This window comes from Ambystoma mexicanum, chromosome 6q (genome assembly GCF_040938575.1).
Source record: "Ambystoma mexicanum isolate Mex_15411 chromosome 6q, UKY_AmexF1_1, whole genome shotgun sequence".
Taxonomy (NCBI): domain Eukaryota; kingdom Metazoa; phylum Chordata; class Amphibia; order Caudata; family Ambystomatidae; genus Ambystoma; species Ambystoma mexicanum.
The window spans coordinates 1,628,873,821-1,628,889,882 of record NC_090937.1 but is presented as its reverse complement, the minus strand read 5'-3'; the positions used below and the strand labels follow the sequence as shown (position 1 = coordinate 1,628,889,882).

Sequence of the window (16,062 nt, the reverse complement as noted above, 5' to 3'; positions counted from 1 at the left end):
TCAGGGCTTTGTCGGGGAGGGGCCAGGAGCCCTGCTCGCTTCAATCCCCTCACCGATAGACAGTTGCAGAAACTAGGATGCAAGAACCTTTCCTGGATGGGGTTTTGATTTTCACGAAAAGTGTGTCAGCTTTGCTTTCAGCATGAGTCTGATTTCCAAAAAATGCATTTTGAACAATTTAAAGATTTGATCTGCGTTGGCCGGGAATCGAACCCGGGTCAACTGCTTGGAAGGCAGCTATGCTCACCACTATACCACCAACGCCTGCCTGTCTGGGCTATCTGATGGAGCGGCCTTTAGAAATAAGAATAAGTCATTGGCTGGGAATGAAAAAAGCTTGCGTTTGACGCAGAAGCAGTTCGCATCATGAGGTCTTGCCGGTCAGCCCAACATTTCCCCGGGACCCCTTAAAAAAGGAGCTTGGTTTTAAGTTTGGTTTGATTGAACAGTGCATTTTGTTGGCTGGGCTGGGACCCTCTCCTATTTAGCGCAAGAGTGGAACGAGGCAGCAAGTTCAAGGAATGACATTGCATCCAGGCACTTACAGCTCTTTGTGCCCTAATGCCATGACACAAAAACATAATTTGAAAAAAGTTAGCAGAGGATGGTTTCGATCCATCGACCTCTGGGTTATGGGCCCAGCACGCTTCCGCTGCGCCACTCTGCTGGTTGGAGAACAAAAGCTTTTCTGGGCTTTTACAGCCTACAAACCGACAACCCTAGACCCATTTTCGAGTGAAGCGGGCAGTAGGCCTTACAAAGCCAAACAACCTGCAACCACGCACTCCCATCCCATGGCCTTTTGCAGACAGGCCTCATTTCTCTAGCTCACACCCTAACTGCCAACACCCCTTCCCCTTCTCTCTCTGTCTCTCTCTCTCTGTCTCTCTCTCTCATTCTCTCTCTCTCGCAAATAGATACTTTACTTCCCAGGTGCAACAAAACAAGCCTTCTCGAGCTGGCAGATATGGGAAGGAAGGAAGGAAGGGCCAGTTTGGAAACTCAACTCAATTACCATAAATCCCCTGCTAAGGGTTATGGGAGGGAGGAATGAAGGAACTTTGCTTCAGGGAAAGGGCTGCTGCTGCTTCAGCATGTGAGGAGCGCAGCCACACGTTTCACCTTCTTCAGTATGTTGGTTTACAGGATGAGAGAGATCCTGAAACCTCACTCTAATAGGCTGAGGTGCTGTGCTCGGTGGCCTGCTGGGACCAAGGCCCGTCAGGGCAAGGCGAATAGGCCTTTGTCAGGCCTTCGTCAGGGCTTTGTCAGGGAGGGGCCAGGAGCCCTGCTCGCTTCAATCCCCTCACCGATAGACAGTTGCAGAAACTAGGATGCAAGAACCTTTCCTGGATGGGGTTTTGATTTTCACGAAAAGTGTGTCAGCTTTGCTTTCAGCATGAGTCTGATTTCCAAAAAATGCATTTTGAACAATTTAAAGATTTGATCTGCGTTGGCCGGGAATCGAACCCGGGTCAACTGCTTGGAAGGCAGCTATGCTCACCACTATACCACCAACGCCTGCCTGTCTGGGCTATCTGATGGAGCGGCCCTTAGAAATAAGAATAAGTCATTGGCTGGGAATGAAAAAAGCTTGCGTTTGACGCAGAAGCAGTTCGCATCATGAGGTCTTGCCGGTCAGCCCAACATTTCCCCGGGACCCCTTAAAAAAGGAGCTTGGTTTTAAGTTTGGTTTGATTGAACAGTACATTTTGTTGGCTGGGCTGGGACCCTCTCCTATTTAGCGCAAGAGTGGAACGAGGCAGCAAGTTCAAGGAATGACATTGCATCCAGGCACTTACAGCTCTTTGTGCCCTAATGCCATGACACAAAAACATAATTTGAAAAAAGTTAGCAGAGGATGGTTTCGATCCATCGACCTCTGGGTTATGGGCCCAGCACGCTTCCGCTGCGCCACTCTGCTGGTTGGAGAACAAGAGCTTTTCTGGGCTTTTACAGCCTACAAACCGACAACCCTAGACCCAGTTTCGAGTGAAGCGGGCAGTAGGCCTTACAAAGCCAAACAACCTGCAACCACGCACTCCCATCCCATGGCCTTTTGCAGACAGGCCTCATTTCTCTAGCTCACACCCTAACTGCCAACACCCCTTCCCCTTCTCTCTCTGTCTCTCTCTCTCTGTCTCTCTCTCTCATTCTCTCTCTCTCGCAAATAGATACTTTACTTCCCAGGTGCAACAAAACAAGCCTTCTCGAGCTGGCAGATATGGGAAGGAAGGAAGGAAGGGCCAGTTTGGAAACTCAACTCAATTACCATAAATCCCCTGCTAAGGGTTATGGGAGGGAGGAATGAAGGAACTTTGCTTCAGGGAAAGGGCTGCTGCTGCTTCAGCATGTGAGGAGCGCAGCCACACGTTTCACCTTCTTCAGTATGTTGGTTTACAGGATGAGAGAGATCCTGAAACCTCACTCTAATAGGCTGAGGTGCTGTGCTCGGTGGCCTGCTGGGACCAAGGCCCGTCAGGGCAAGGCGAATAGGCCTTTGTCAGGCCTTCGTCAGGGCTTTGTCGGGGAGGGGCCAGGAGCCCTGCTCGCTTCAATCCCCTCACCGATAGACAGTTGCAGAAACTAGGATGCAAGAACCTTTCCTGGATGGGGTTTTGATTTTCACGAAAAGTGTGTCAGCTTTGCTTTCAGCATGAGTCTGATTTCCAAAAAATGCATTTTGAACAATTTAAAGATTTGATCTGCGTTGGCCGGGAATAGAACCCGGGTCAACTGCTTGGAAGGCAGCTATGCTCACCACTATACCACCAACGCCTGCCTGTCTGGGCTATCTGATGGAGCGGCCCTTAGAAATAAGAATAAGTCATTGGCTGGGAATGAAAAAAGCTTGCGTTTGACGCAGAAGCAGTTCGCATCATGAGGTCTTGCCGGTCAGCCCAACATTTCCCCGGGACCCCTTAAAAAAGGAGCTTGGTTTTAAGTTTGGTTTGATTGAACAGTACATTTTGTTGGCTGGGCTGGGACCCTCTCCTATTTAGCGCAAGAGTGGAACGAGGCAGCAAGTTCAAGGAATGACATTGCATCCAGGCACTTACAGCTCTTTGTGCCCTAATGCCATGACACAAAAACATAATTTGAAAAAAGTTAGCAGAGGATGGTTTCGATCCATCGACCTCTGGGTTATGGGCCCAGCACGCTTCCGCTGCGCCACTCTGCTGGTTGGAGAACAAGAGTTTTTCTGGGCTTTTACAGCCTACAAACCGACAACCCTAGACCCAGTTTCGAGTGAAGCGGGCAGTAGGCCTTACAAAGCCAAACAACCTGCAACCACGCACTCCCATCCCATGGCCTTTTGCAGACAGGCCTCATTTCTCTAGCTCACACCCTAACTGCCAACACCCCTTCCCCTTCTCTCTCTGTCTCTCTCTCTCTGTCTCTCTCTCTCATTCTCTCTCTCTCGCAAATAGATACTTTACTTCCCAGGTGCAACAAAACAAGCCTTCTCGAGCTGGCAGATATGGGAAGGAAGGAAGGAAGGGCCAGTTTGGAAACTCAACTCAATTACCATAAATCCCCTGCTAAGGGTTATGGGAGGGAGGAATGAAGGAACTTTGCTTCAGGGAAAGGGCTGCTGCTGCTTCAGCATGTGAGGAGCGCAGCCACACGTTTCACCTTCTTCAGTATGTTGGTTTACAGGATGAGAGAGATCCTGAAACCTCACTCTAATAGGCTGAGGTGCTGTGCTCGGTGGCCTGCTGGGACCAAGGCCCATCAGGGCAAGGCGAATAGGCCTTTGTCAGGCCTTCGTCAGGGCTTTGTCGGGGAGGGGCCAGGAGCCCTGCTCGCTTCAATCCCCTCACCGATAGACAGTTGCAGAAACTAGGATGCAAGAACCTTTCCTGGATGGGGTTTTGATTTTCACGAAAAGTGTGTCAGCTTTGCTTTCAGCATGAGTCTGATTTCCAAAAAATGCATTTTGAACAATTTAAAGATTTGATCTGCGTTGGCCGGGAATCGAACCCGGGTCAACTGCTTGGAAGGCAGCTATGCTCACCACTATACCACCAACGCCTGCCTGTCTGGGCTATCTGATGGAGCGGCCCTTAGAAATAAGAATAAGTCATTGGCTGGGAATGAAAAAAGCTTGCGTTTGACGCAGAAGCAGTTCGCATCATGAGGTCTTGCCGGTCAGCCCAACATTTCCCCGGGACCCCTTAAAAAAGGAGCTTGGTTTTAAGTTTGGTTTGATTGAACAGTACATTTTGTTGGCTGGGCTGGGACCCTCTCCTATTTAGCGCAAGAGTGGAACGAGGCAGCAAGTTCAAGGAATGACATTGCATCCAGGCACTTACAGCTCTTTGTGCCCTAATGCCATGACACAAAAACATAATTTGAAAAAAGTTAGCAGAGGATGGTTTCGATCCATCGACCTCTGGGTTATGGGCCCAGCACGCTTCCGCTGCGCCACTCTGCTGGTTGGAGAACAAGAGCTTTTCTGGGCTTTTACAGCCTACAAACCGACAACCCTAGACCCAGTTTCGAGTGAAGCGGGCAGTAGGCCTTACAAAGCCAAACAACCTGCAACCACGCACTCCCATCCCATGGCCTTTTGCAGACAGGCCTCATTTCTCTAGCTCACACCCTAACTGCCAACACCCCTTCCCCTTCTCTCTCTGTCTCTCTCTCTCTGTCTCTCTCTCTCATTCTCTCTCTCTCGCAAATAGATACTTTACTTCCCAGGTGCAACAAAACAAGCCTTCTCGAGCTGGCAGATATGGGAAGGAAGGAAGGAAGGGCCAGTTTGGAAACTCAACTCAATTACCATAAATCCCCTGCTAAGGGTTATGGGAGGGAGGAATGAAGGAACTTTGCTTCAGGGAAAGGGCTGCTGCTGCTTCAGCATGTGAGGAGCGCAGCCACACGTTTCACCTTCTTCAGTATGTTGGTTTACAGGATGAGAGAGATCCTGAAACCTCACTCTAATAGGCTGAGGTGCTGTGCTCGGTGGCCTGCTGGGACCAAGGCCCGTCAGGGCAAGGCGAATAGGCCTTTGTCAGGCCTTCGTCAGGGCTTTGTCGGGGAGGGGCCAGGAGCCCTGCTCGCTTCAATCCCCTCACCGATAGACAGTTGCAGAAACTAGGATGCAAGAACCTTTCCTGGATGGGGTTTTGATTTTCACGAAAAGTGTGTCAGCTTTGCTTTCAGCATGAGTCTGATTTCCAAAAAATGCATTTTGAACAATTTAAAGATTTGATCTGCGTTGGCCGGGAATCGAACCCGGGTCAACTGCTTGGAAGGCAGCTATGCTCACCACTATACCACCAACGCCTGCCTGTCTGGGCTATCTGATGGAGCGGCCCTTAGAAATAAGAATAAGTCATTGGCTGGGAATGAAAAAAGCTTGCGTTTGACGCAGAAGCAGTTCGCATCATGAGGTCTTGCCGGTCAGCCCAACATTTCCCCGGGACCCCTTAAAAAAGGAGCTTGGTTTTAAGTTTGGTTTGATTGAACAGTACATTTTGTTGGCTGGGCTGGGACCCTCTCCTATTTAGCGCAAGAGTGGAACGAGGCAGCAAGTTCAAGGAATGACATTGCATCCAGGCACTTACAGCTCTTTGTGCCCTAATGCCATGACACAAAAACATAATTTGAAAAAAGTTAGCAGAGGATGGTTTCGATCCATCGACCTCTGGGTTATGGGCCCAGCACGCTTCCGCTGCGCCACTCTGCTGGTTGGAGAACAAGAGCTTTTCTGGGCTTTTACAGCCTACAAACCGACAACCCTAGACCCAGTTTCGAGTGAAGCGGGCAGTAGGCCTTACAAAGCCAAACAACCTGCAACCACGCACTCCCATCCCATGGCCTTTTGCAGACAGGCCTCATTTCTCTAGCTCACACCCTAACTGCCAACACCCCTTCCCCTTCTCTCTCTGTCTCTCTCTCTCTGTCTCTCTCTCTCATTCTCTCTCTCTCGCAAATAGATACTTTACTTCCCAGGTGCAACAAAACAAGCCTTCTCGAGCTGGCAGATATGGGAAGGAAGGAAGGAAGGGCCAGTTTGGAAACTCAACTCAATTACCATAAATCCCCTGCTAAGGGTTATGGGAGGGAGGAATGAAGGAACTTTGCTTCAGGGAAAGGGCTGCTGCTGCTTCAGCATGTGAGGAGCGCAGCCACACGTTTCACCTTCTTCAGTATGTTGGTTTACAGGATGAGAGAGATCCTGAAACCTCACTCTAATAGGCTGAGGTGCTGTGCTCGGTGGCCTGCTGGGACCAAGGCCCGTCAGGGCAAGGCGAATAGGCCTTTGTCAGGCCTTCGTCAGGGCTTTGTCGGGGAGGGGCCAGGAGCCCTGCTCGCTTCAATCCCCTCACCGATAGACAGTTGCAGAAACTAGGATGCAAGAACCTTTCCTGGATGGGGTTTTGATTTTCACGAAAAGTGTGTCAGCTTTGCTTTCAGCATGAGTCTGATTTCCAAAAAATGCATTTTGAACAATTTAAAGATTTGATCTGCGTTGGCCGGGAATCGAACCCGGGTCAACTGCTTGGAAGGCAGCTATGCTCACCACTATACCACCAACGCCTGCCTGTCTGGGCTATCTGATGGAGCGGCCTTTAGAAATAAGAATAAGTCATTGGCTGGGAATGAAAAAAGCTTGCGTTTGACGCAGAAGCAGTTCGCATCATGAGGTCTTGCCGGTCAGCCCAACATTTCCCCGGGACCCCTTAAAAAAGGAGCTTGGTTTTAAGTTTGGTTTGATTGAACAGTGCATTTTGTTGGCTGGGCTGGGACCCTCTCCTATTTAGCGCAAGAGTGGAACGAGGCAGCAAGTTCAAGGAATGACATTGCATCCAGGCACTTACAGCTCTTTGTGCCCTAATGCCATGACACAAAAACATAATTTGAAAAAAGTTAGCAGAGGATGGTTTCGATCCATCGACCTCTGGGTTATGGGCCCAGCACGCTTCCGCTGCGCCACTCTGCTGGTTGGAGAACAAAAGCTTTTCTGGGCTTTTACAGCCTACAAACCGACAACCCTAGACCCATTTTCGAGTGAAGCGGGCAGTAGGCCTTACAAAGCCAAACAACCTGCAACCACGCACTCCCATCCCATGGCCTTTTGCAGACAGGCCTCATTTCTCTAGCTCACACCCTAACTGCCAACACCCCTTCCCCTTCTCTCTCTGTCTCTCTCTCTCTGTCTCTCTCTCTCATTCTCTCTCTCTCGCAAATAGATACTTTACTTCCCAGGTGCAACAAAACAAGCCTTCTCGAGCTGGCAGATATGGGAAGGAAGGAAGGAAGGGCCAGTTTGGAAACTCAACTCAATTACCATAAATCCCCTGCTAAGGGTTATGGGAGGGAGGAATGAAGGAACTTTGCTTCAGGGAAAGGGCTGCTGCTGCTTCAGCATGTGAGGAGCGCAGCCACACGTTTCACCTTCTTCAGTATGTTGGTTTACAGGATGAGAGAGATCCTGAAACCTCACTCTAATAGGCTGAGGTGCTGTGCTCGGTGGCCTGCTGGGACCAAGGCCCGTCAGGGCAAGGCGAATAGGCCTTTGTCAGGCCTTCGTCAGGGCTTTGTCGGGGAGGGGCCAGGAGCCCTGCTCGCTTCAATCCCCTCACCGATAGACAGTTGCAGAAACTAGGATGCAAGAACCTTTCCTGGATGGGGTTTTGATTTTCACGAAAAGTGTGTCAGCTTTGCTTTCAGCATGAGTCTGATTTCCAAAAAATGCATTTTGAACAATTTAAAGATTTGATCTGCTTTGGCCGGGAATCGAACCCGGGTCAACTGCTTGGAAGGCAGCTATGCTCACCACTATACCACCAACGCCTGCCTGTCTGGGCTATCTGATGGAGCGGCCTTTAGAAATAAGAATAAGTCATTGGCTGGGAATGAAAAAAGCTTGCGTTTGACGCAGAAGCAGTTCGCATCATGAGGTCTTGCCGGTCAGCCCAACATTTCCCCGGGACCCCTTAAAAAAGGAGCTTGGTTTTAAGTTTGGTTTGATTGAACAGTGCATTTTGTTGGCTGGGCTGGGACCCTCTCCTATTTAGCGCAAGAGTGGAACGAGGCAGCAAGTTCAAGGAATGACATTGCATCCAGGCACTTACAGCTCTTTGTGCCCTAATGCCATGACACAAAAACATAATTTGAAAAAAGTTAGCAGAGGATGGTTTCGATCCATCGACCTCTGGGTTATGGGCCCAGCACGCTTCCGCTGCGCCACTCTGCTGGTTGGAGAACAAAAGCTTTTCTGGGCTTTTACAGCCTACAAACCGACAACCCTAGACCCATTTTCGAGTGAAGCGGGCAGTAGGCCTTACAAAGCCAAACAACCTGCAACCACGCACTCCCATCCCATGGCCTTTTGCAGACAGGCCTCATTTCTCTAGCTCACACCCTAACTGCCAACACCCCTTCCCCTTCTCTCTCTGTCTCTCTCTCTCTGTCTCTCTCTCTCATTCTCTCTCTCTCGCAAATAGATACTTTACTTCCCAGGTGCAACAAAACAAGCCTTCTCGAGCTGGCAGATATGGGAAGGAAGGAAGGAAGGGCCAGTTTGGAAACTCAACTCAATTACCATAAATCCCCTGCTAAGGGTTATGGGAGGGAGGAATGAAGGAACTTTGCTTCAGGGAAAGGGCTGCTGCTGCTTCAGCATGTGAGGAGCGCAGCCACACGTTTCACCTTCTTCAGTATGTTGGTTTACAGGATGAGAGAGATCCTGAAACCTCACTCTAATAGGCTGAGGTGCTGTGCTCGGTGGCCTGCTGGGACCGAGGCCCGTCAGGGCAAGGCGAATAGGCCTTTGTCAGGCCTTCGTCAGGGCTTTGTCGGGGAGGGGCCAGGAGCCCTGCTCGCTTCAATCCCCTCACCGATAGACAGTTGCAGAAACTAGGATGCAAGAACCTTTCCTGGATGGGGTTTTGATTTTCACGAAAAGTGTGTCAGCTTTGCTTTCAGCATGAGTCTGATTTCCAAAAAATGCATTTTGAACAATTTAAAGATTTGATCTGCGTTGGCTGGGAATCGAACCCGGGTCAACTGCTTGGAAGGCAGCTATGCTCACCACTATACCACCAACGCCTGCCTGTCTGGGCTATCTGATGGAGCGGCCTTTAGAAATAAGAATAAGTCATTGGCTGGGAATGAAAAAAGCTTGCGTTTGACGCAGAAGCAGTTCGCATCATGAGGTCTTGCCGGTCAGCCCAACATTTCCCCGGGACCCCTTAAAAAAGGAGCTTGGTTTTAAGTTTGGTTTGATTGAACAGTGCATTTTGTTGGCTGGGCTGGGACCCTCTCCTATTTAGCGCAAGAGTGGAACGAGGCAGCAAGTTCAAGGAATGACATTGCATCCAGGCACTTACAGCTCTTTGTGCCCTAATGCCATGACACAAAAACATAATTTGAAAAAAGTTAGCAGAGGATGGTTTCGATCCATCGACCTCTGGGTTATGGGCCCAGCACGCTTCCGCTGCGCCACTCTGCTGGTCGGAGAACAAGAGCTTTTCTGGGCTTTTACAGCCTACAAACCGACAACCCTAGACCCAGTTTCGAGTGAAGCGGGCAGTAGGCCTTACAAAGCCAAACAACCTGCAACCACGCACTCCCATCCCATGGCCTTTTGCAGACAGGCCTCATTTCTCTAGCTCACACCCTAACTGCCAACACCCCTTCCCCTTCTCTCTCTGTCTCTCTCTCTCTGTCTCTCTCTCTCATTCTCTCTCTCTCGCAAATAGATACTTTACTTCCCAGGTGCAACAAAACAAGCCTTCTCGAGCTGGCAGATATGGGAAGGAAGGAAGGAAGGGCCAGTTTGGAAACTCAACTCAATTACCATAAATCCCCTGCTAAGGGTTATGGGAGGGAGGAATGAAGGAACTTTGCTTCAGGGAAAGGGCTGCTGCTGCTTCAGCATGTGAGGAGCGCAGCCACACGTTTCACCTTCTTCAGTATGTTGGTTTACAGGATGAGAGAGATCCTGAAACCTCACTCTAATAGGCTGAGGTGCTGTGCTCGGTGGCCTGCTGGGACCAAGGCCCGTCAGGGCAAGGCGAATAGGCCTTTGTCAGGCCTTCGTCAGGGCTTTGTCGGGGAGGGGCCAGGAGTCCTGCTCGCTTCAATCCCCTCACCGATAGACAGTTGAAGAAACTAGGATGCAAGAACCTTTCCTGGATGGGGTTTTGATTTTCACGAAAAGTGTGTCAGCTTTGCTTTCAGCATGAGTCTGATTTCCAAAAAATGCATTTTGAACAATTTAAAGATTTGATCTGCGTTGGCCGGGAATCGAACCCGGGTCAACTGCTTGGAAGGCAGCTATGCTCACCACTATACCACCAACGCCTGCCTGTCTGGGCTATCTGATGGAGCGGCCCTTAGAAATAAGAATAAGTCATTGGCTGGGAATGAAAAAAGCTTGCGTTTGACGCAGAAGCAGTTCGCATCATGAGGTCTTGCCGGTCAGCCCAACATTTCCCCGGGACCCCTTAAAAAAGGAGCTTGGTTTTAAGTTTGGTTTGATTGAACAGTACATTTTGTTGGCTGGGCTGGGACCCTCTCCTATTTAGCGCAAGAGTGGAACGAGGCAGCAAGTTCAAGGAATGACATTGCATCCAGGCACTTACAGCTCTTTGTGCCCTAATGCCATGACACAAAAACATAATTTGAAAAAAGTTAGCAGAGAATGGTTTCGATCCATCGACCTCTGGGTTATGGGCCCAGCACGCTTCCGCTGCGCCACTCTGCTGGTTGGAAAACAAGAGCTTTTCTGGGCTTTTACAGCCTACAAACCGACAACCCTAGACCCAGTTTCGAGTGAAGCGGGCAGTAGGCCTTACAAAGCCAAACAACCTGCAACCACGCACTCCCATCCCATGGCCTTTTGCAGACAGGCCTCATTTCTCTAGCTCACACCCTAACTGCCAACACCCCTTCCCCTTCTCTCTCTGTCTCTCTCTCTCTGTCTCTCTCTCTCATTCTCTCTCTCTCGCAAATAGATACTTTACTTCCCAGGTGCAACAAAACAAGCCTTCTCGAGCTGGCAGATATGGGAAGGAAGGAAGGAAGGGCCAGTTTGGAAACTCAACTCAATTACCATAAATCCCCTGCTAAGGGTTATGGGAGGGAGGAATGAAGGAACTTTGCTTCAGGGAAAGGGCTGCTGCTGCTTCAGCATGTGAGGAGCGCAGCCACACGTTTCACCTTCTTCAGTATGTTGGTTTACAGGATGAGAGAGATCCTGAAACCTCACTCTAATAGGCTGAGGTGCTGTGCTCGGTGGCCTGCTGGGACCAAGGCCCGTCAGGGCAAGGCGAATAGGCCTTTGTCAGGCCTTCGTCAGGGCTTTGTCGGGGAGGGGCCAGGAGCCCTGCTCGCTTCAATCCCCTCACCGATAGACAGTTGCAGAAACTAGGATGCAAGAACCTTTCCTGGATGGGGTTTTGATTTTCACGAAAAGTGTGTCAGCTTTGCTTTCAGCATGAGTCTGATTTCCAAAAAATGCATTTTGAACAATTTAAAGATTTGATCTGCGTTGGCCGGGAATCGAACCCGGGTCAACTGCTTGGAAGGCAGCTATGCTCACCACTATACCACCAACGCCTGCCGGTCTGGGCTATCTGATGGAGCGGCCCTTAGAAATAAGAATAAGTCATTGGCTGGGAATGAAAAAAGCTTGCGTTTGACGCAGAAGCAGTTCGCATCATGAGGTCTTGCCGGTCAGCCCAACATTTCCCCGGGACCCCTTAAAAAAGGAGCTTGGTTTTAAGTTTGGTTTGATTGAACAGTACATTTTGTTGGCTGGGCTGGGACCCTCTCCTATTTAGCGCAAGAGTGGAACGAGGCAGCAAGTTCAAGGAATGACATTGCATCCAGGCACTTACAGCTCTTTGTGCCCTAATGCCATGACACAAAAACATAATTTGAAAAAAGTTAGCAGAGGATGGTTTCGATCCATCGACCTCTGGGTTATGGGCCCAGCACGCTTCCGCTGCGCCACTCTGCTGGTTGGAGAACAAGAGCTTTTCTGGGCTTTTACAGCCTACAAACCGACAACCCTAGACCCAGTTTCGAGTGAAGCGGGCAGTAGGCCTTACAAAGCCAAACAACCTGCAACCACGCACTCCCATCCCATGGCCTTTTGCAGACAGGCCTCATTTCTCTAGCTCACACCCTAACTGCCAACACCCCTTCCCCTTCTCTCTCTGTCTCTCTCTCTCTGTCTCTCTCTCTCATTCTCTCTCTCTCGCAAATAGATACTTTACTTCCCAGGTGCAACAAAACAAGCCTTCTCGAGCTGGCAGATATGGGAAGGAAGGAAGGAAGGGCCAGTTTGGAAACTCAACTCAATTACCATAAATCCCCTGCTAAGGGTTATGGGAGGGAGGAATGAAGGAACTTTGCTTCAGGGAAAGGGCTGCTGCTGCTTCAGCATGTGAGGAGCGCAGCCACACGTTTCACCTTCTTCAGTATGTTGGTTTACAGGATGAGAGAGATCCTGAAACCTCACTCTAATAGGCTGAGGTGCTGTGCTCGGTGGCCTGCTGGGACCAAGGCCCGTCAGGGCAAGGCGAATAGGCCTTTGTCAGGCCTTCGTCAGGGCTTTGTCGGGGAGGGGCCAGGAGCCCTGCTCGCTTCAATCCCCTCACCGATAGACAGTTGCAGAAACTAGGATGCAAGAACCTTTCCTGGATGGGGTTTTGATTTTCACGAAAAGTGTGTCAGCTTTGCTTTCAGCATGAGTCTGATTTCCAAAAAATGCATTTTGAACAATTTAAAGATTTGATCTGCGTTGGCCGGGAATCGAACCCGGGTCAACTGCTTGGAAGGCAGCTATGCTCACCACTATACCACCAACGCCTGCCTGTCTGGGCTATCTGATGGAGCGGCCTTTAGAAATAAGAATAAGTCATTGGCTGGGAATGAAAAAAGCTTGCGTTTGACGCAGAAGCAGTTCGCATCATGAGGTCTTGCCGGTCAGCCCAACATTTCCCCGGGACCCCTTAAAAAAGGAGCTTGGTTTTAAGTTTGGTTTGATTGAACAGTGCATTTTGTTGGCTGGGCTGGGACCCTCTCCTATTTAGCGCAAGAGTGGAACGAGGCAGCAAGTTCAAGGAATGACATTGCATCCAGGCACTTACAGCTCTTTGTGCCCTAATGCCATGACACAAAAACATAATTTGAAAAAAGTTAGCAGAGGATGGTTTCGATCCATCGACCTCTGGGTTATGGGCCCAGCACGCTTCCGCTGCGCCACTCTGCTGGTTGGAGAACAAAAGCTTTTCTGGGCTTTTACAGCCTACAAACCGACAACCCTAGACCCATTTTCGAGTGAAGCGGGCAGTAGGCCTTACAAAGCCAAACAACCTGCAACCACGCACTCCCATCCCATGGCCTTTTGCAGACAGGCCTCATTTCTCTAGCTCACACCCTAACTGCCAACACCCCTTCCCCTTCTCTCTCTGTCTCTCTCTCTCTGTCTCTCTCTCTCATTCTCTCTCTCTCGCAAATAGATACTTTACTTCCCAGGTGCAACAAAACAAGCCTTCTCGAGCTGGCAGATATGGGAAGGAAGGAAGGAAGGGCCAGTTTGGAAACTCAACTCAATTACCATAAATCCCCTGCTAAGGGTTATGGGAGGGAGGAATGAAGGAACTTTGCTTCAGGGAAAGGGCTGCTGCTGCTTCAGCATGTGAGGAGCGCAGCCACACGTTTCACCTTCTTCAGTATGTTGGTTTACAGGATGAGAGAGATCCTGAAACCTCACTCTAATAGGCTGAGGTGCTGTGCTCGGTGGCCTGCTGGGACCAAGGCCCGTCAGGGCAAGGCGAATAGGCCTTTGTCAGGCCTTCGTCAGGGCTTTGTCGGGGAGGGGCCAGGAGCCCTGCTCGCTTCAATCCCCTCACCGATAGACAGTTGCAGAAACTAGGATGCAAGAACCTTTCCTGGATGGGGTTTTGATTTTCACGAAAAGTGTGTCAGCTTTGCTTTCAGCATGAGTCTGATTTCCAAAAAATGCATTTTGAACAATTTAAAGATTTGATCTGCTTTGGCCGGGAATCGAACCCGGGTCAACTGCTTGGAAGGCAGCTATGCTCACCACTATACCACCAACGCCTGCCTGTCTGGGCTATCTGATGGAGCGGCCTTTAGAAATAAGAATAAGTCATTGGCTGGGAATGAAAAAAGCTTGCGTTTGACGCAGAAGCAGTTCGCATCATGAGGTCTTGCCGGTCAGCCCAACATTTCCCCGGGACCCCTTAAAAAAGGAGCTTGGTTTTAAGTTTGGTTTGATTGAACAGTGCATTTTGTTGGCTGGGCTGGGACCCTCTCCTATTTAGCGCAAGAGTGGAACGAGGCAGCAAGTTCAAGGAATGACATTGCATCCAGGCACTTACAGCTCTTTGTGCCCTAATGCCATGACACAAAAACATAATTTGAAAAAAGTTAGCAGAGGATGGTTTCGATCCATCGACCTCTGGGTTATGGGCCCAGCACGCTTCCGCTGCGCCACTCTGCTGGTTGGAGAACAAAAGCTTTTCTGGGCTTTTACAGCCTACAAACCGACAACCCTAGACCCATTTTCGAGTGAAGCGGGCAGTAGGCCTTACAAAGCCAAACAACCTGCAACCACGCACTCCCATCCCATGGCCTTTTGCAGACAGGCCTCATTTCTCTAGCTCACACCCTAACTGCCAACACCCCTTCCCCTTCTCTCTCTGTCTCTCTCTCTCTGTCTCTCTCTCTCATTCTCTCTCTCTCGCAAATAGATACTTTACTTCCCAGGTGCAACAAAACAAGCCTTCTCGAGCTGGCAGATATGGGAAGGAAGGAAGGAAGGGCCAGTTTGGAAACTCAACTCAATTACCATAAATCCCCTGCTAAGGGTTATGGGAGGGAGGAATGAAGGAACTTTGCTTCAGGGAAAGGGCTGCTGCTGCTTCAGCATGTGAGGAGCGCAGCCACACGTTTCACCTTCTTCAGTATGTTGGTTTACAGGATGAGAGAGATCCTGAAACCTCACTCTAATAGGCTGAGGTGCTGTGCTCGGTGGCCTGCTGGGACCGAGGCCCGTCAGGGCAAGGCGAATAGGCCTTTGTCAGGCCTTCGTCAGGGCTTTGTCGGGGAGGGGCCAGGAGCCCTGCTCGCTTCAATCCCCTCACCGATAGACAGTTGCAGAAACTAGGATGCAAGAACCTTTCCTGGATGGGGTTTTGATTTTCACGAAAAGTGTGTCAGCTTTGCTTTCAGCATGAGTCTGATTTCCAAAAAATGCATTTTGAACAATTTAAAGATTTGATCTGCGTTGGCTGGGAATCGAACCCGGGTCAACTGCTTGGAAGGCAGCTATGCTCACCACTATACCACCAACGCCTGCCTGTCTGGGCTATCTGATGGAGCGGCCTTTAGAAATAAGAATAAGTCATTGGCTGGGAATGAAAAAAGCTTGCGTTTGACGCAGAAGCAGTTCGCATCATGAGGTCTTGCCGGTCAGCCCAACATTTCCCCGGGACCCCTTAAAAAAGGAGCTTGGTTTTAAGTTTGGTTTGATTGAACAGTGCATTTTGTTGGCTGGGCTGGGACCCTCTCCTATTTAGCGCAAGAGTGGAACGAGGCAGCAAGTTCAAGGAATGACATTGCATCCAGGCACTTACAGCTCTTTGTGCCCTAATGCCATGACACAAAAACATAATTTGAAAAAAGTTAGCAGAGGATGGTTTCGATCCATCGACCTCTGGGTTATGGGCCCAGCACGCTTCCGCTGCGCCACTCTGCTGGTCGGAGAACAAGAGCTTTTCTGGGCTTTTACAGCCTACAAACCGACAACCCTAGACCCAGTTTCGAGTGAAGCGGGCAGTAGGCCTTACAAAGCCAAACAACCTGCAACCACGCACTCCCATCCCATGGCCTTTTGCAGACAGGCTTCATTTCTCTAGCTCACACCCTAACTGCCAACACCCCTTCCCCTTCTCTCTCTGTCTCTCTCTCTCTGTCTCTCTCTCTCATTCTCTCTCTCTCGCAAATAGATACTTTACTTCCCAGGTGCAACAAAACAAGCCTTCTCGAGCTGGCAGATATGGGAAGGAA

General features: G+C 50.0%; 8 non-coding genes across 8 annotated transcripts; all 8 read right to left on the bottom strand.

The window, feature by feature from the left end:
- Window positions 1–192: 192 nt before the first annotated feature.
- On the bottom strand, window positions 193–264 carry TRNAG-UCC (transfer RNA glycine (anticodon UCC)). The gene has a single exon. It is a non-coding gene; the product is annotated as a tRNA-Gly (tRNA).
- A 1,185-nt stretch (window positions 265–1,449) lies between these two features.
- On the bottom strand, window positions 1,450–1,521 carry TRNAG-UCC (transfer RNA glycine (anticodon UCC)). The gene has a single exon. It is a non-coding gene; the product is annotated as a tRNA-Gly (tRNA).
- Window positions 1,522–3,963: 2,442 nt separating this feature from the next.
- Window positions 3,964–4,035, bottom strand: TRNAG-UCC (transfer RNA glycine (anticodon UCC)). Its single transcript has one exon. It is a non-coding gene; the product is annotated as a tRNA-Gly (tRNA).
- A 1,185-nt stretch (window positions 4,036–5,220) lies between these two features.
- TRNAG-UCC (transfer RNA glycine (anticodon UCC)) lies at window positions 5,221–5,292 on the bottom strand. The gene has a single exon. It is a non-coding gene; the product is annotated as a tRNA-Gly (tRNA).
- A 1,185-nt stretch (window positions 5,293–6,477) lies between these two features.
- On the bottom strand, window positions 6,478–6,549 carry TRNAG-UCC (transfer RNA glycine (anticodon UCC)). Its single transcript has one exon. It is a non-coding gene; the product is annotated as a tRNA-Gly (tRNA).
- A 3,699-nt stretch (window positions 6,550–10,248) lies between these two features.
- TRNAG-UCC (transfer RNA glycine (anticodon UCC)) lies at window positions 10,249–10,320 on the bottom strand. Its single transcript has one exon. It is a non-coding gene; the product is annotated as a tRNA-Gly (tRNA).
- A 1,185-nt stretch (window positions 10,321–11,505) lies between these two features.
- On the bottom strand, window positions 11,506–11,577 carry TRNAG-UCC (transfer RNA glycine (anticodon UCC)). The gene has a single exon. It is a non-coding gene; the product is annotated as a tRNA-Gly (tRNA).
- Window positions 11,578–12,762: 1,185 nt separating this feature from the next.
- Window positions 12,763–12,834, bottom strand: TRNAG-UCC (transfer RNA glycine (anticodon UCC)). Its single transcript has one exon. It is a non-coding gene; the product is annotated as a tRNA-Gly (tRNA).
- Window positions 12,835–16,062: the final 3,228 nt, after the last annotated feature.